The sequence below is a fragment of the Echinops telfairi genome, unplaced genomic scaffold (assembly GCF_000313985.2).
Source record: "Echinops telfairi isolate 266 unplaced genomic scaffold, ASM31398v2 ScPeMD7_3;HRSCAF=10, whole genome shotgun sequence".
Taxonomy (NCBI): domain Eukaryota; kingdom Metazoa; phylum Chordata; class Mammalia; order Afrosoricida; family Tenrecidae; genus Echinops; species Echinops telfairi.
In genome coordinates, this window is record NW_022103899.1 from 45,103,692 (window position 1) to 45,106,038 (window position 2,347).

The 2,347-nt window shown below is 39.7% G+C and overlaps 1 pseudogene; it reads right to left on the minus strand.

The window, feature by feature from the left end:
• Positions 1-2,347, minus strand: part of LOC115870998 — a 7,997-nt pseudogene that overhangs the window by 2,581 nt on the left and 3,069 nt on the right.

Below are 2,347 nucleotides of genomic sequence, written 5' to 3' on the forward strand. Positions count from 1 at the left end.
CTCCATTGGGATCCCCTCCAAGTACCGCCACTTGTCTCACTTCCCTCCAGTGTTTTTATTTCCATTCTTTCTTCCCTGAACTTTAACCCTCTGGACTGTGTCCTTGGATAAATGCTGCCCTTTTGATCTCAGATGGTTGGTTATTCTCACATGGAAGTGAGTTTATTTCCAGGCCTGAGGTTAGAGACCACAGTCTTGAGGGTCCCACCCCGAGGACTCTTTTCTTGATGGTGGAATTCCTATAAGAAACAGAATTTCTTGAAGATTGGATGTAGGGTGAGAACAAAGGAAAACAGGTCAGGATGATTGCAGGGTTCCCAGAGTGAATGACTGGAAGGATCGAGCAGGGTGACAGGTGGGAAAAGGAGAAGTTTAGCTTTAATTTAGCAAAGTCTAATTGTTGCAGATTTCTGCACGTACACAAACATACAGAGATTAGATTAGTTCAGTGAACTCCATCACCCCTTCCTCCAACAGCCACCCTATCTATTCCTTTGATTTTATAACCTAAGAATTTTAAAACGAATCCCAAGCCACATATAATGATACTCAGACCTAGTAGGCTATCTACTGCTAAGAGATCAGAACGTTTAGATAACACAATCACAGGTTGTTTCACACCTGGCAAAGAGTAACCATGATTTTGAAAAATCTGACTTTCCCCCCTAAAAGATAAGCTAAGGGAAAGTATTTTATTCATTTTAAAAATAATTGATCTTCGGGAGGGTGGAGGGAAGGTGAGGGAGAAAGGGGGAACAGATGACAAGGTCTACATATAAACTCCTCCCTGGGGGACAGACAGCAGAGAAGTGGGTGAGGGAGAAGTATGATGGTGTAAGATATATAAAATAATAATTTATAAATTATCAAGGGTTCAAGGGGTTGGGGAGTGGGGAGTGGGAGTAGAAAGCAGGTGTTGTGAGAATGATGAAGTAAACATATGTACTAATGTGCTGCACACAAATGATGTATGTATGGATTGTGAAGAGTTGTATGAGCCCCTAATAAAATGATTATTAAAAAAATTGATCTTATGGTACATCTTGGTAAATGTCCCCTGTGCATAACTACTATTTTTGACTGGCATGCTCTACAAATGTCAATTAAATCCCATTAATTAAAACAAAAACAATTGATCAGTTAATAGTTTGAAATGTCATGCTTATCTAGTACACACACAGTTTGATGTCGAGAAATTAAGTTACAATGAGACTTTTTATGGTATGTATTGGGTAGACCATTAGTTAAACAACTCATGAAGATGTACAATAAGAAAACAATCTAATAAATTAGAGATATCATATACAGAATTTTATGCCTCGCAGTATCGTGACACTTTTAATATACTGTAAGCAAATGGCTGAGAACAGTTCTCGATGCTGCTGCTTCCAGTATTGACGCAGTTTTCTCTCATCAAATTGGTTAGCTTTGCCGGGTGTCTATTGATGCAGTGTATGCACATACACACACATAGGTAGCAAACTAATTTCATAAACATTTTATATATGCTGAGTGGCAAGAAAGTACTGTGGGATTTGGAGTTGTCTGAGTAGTGCCCAGAACTCAGAGAATGTCTGGAAGGTTTGAAATGTTATGCTTGTGCTTGGCTTTATGAGTGTGTAAGCATTTTATCCCCTTTTCTGGCAACAGTTTTATTGGCATGTAATTTAAATATCATATCATTCAATAGTTCAATCATTCAATCATATCAAGGAGACTTGTATGATCACCACCACATCAATTGTAGCACACACTCCACCCCACCCATGGTTAAATCGCCTTAAAAATGGTTATACAGTCACAATCCGTTCTAGCGCTAGAGTTCCCTCCTCCCTCCCACCTTCCTTATTTACTCCTCAAATCCCCTTTCCCTCCCTGTTATCCACCCCAGCCCTTTACTCCCTATGTCCCCTTGTATCAGTTATCATTATGCATCCACTCCTGTGCGTCAAACAGAAAACAATAAAAAATAAAATCGCACTAAGGTGGTAAGGATAAAATCATAATGGTACAAAGACAAAAATACAAATAATGCATAAGAAGGGAAAGACCCCAACAACATACAAAAAGCCAGGGAATAAATTTCTGTCCTGGAACAAGTAAGAGATACTTGCCAAAAGAAAAGAGAGAGAGAGAAAGAGAGAGAGATACTTGCAGCCAGAACAAATTGAGGTCACCTCTATTGGGTGGTCAACTGGCCAAGTATCAAGTTTGATCCAGCATAATCAAGATTACAATGGTCTCTGCCTGATAGTAAGGCTGTTCTAGACTCTAGCTTGTGGCTAGAGCAGATCAGCCAGTAGCTCAGTCTTACCACTTTTTTGGGTGGAGGTGGTGGTGGTGGTGG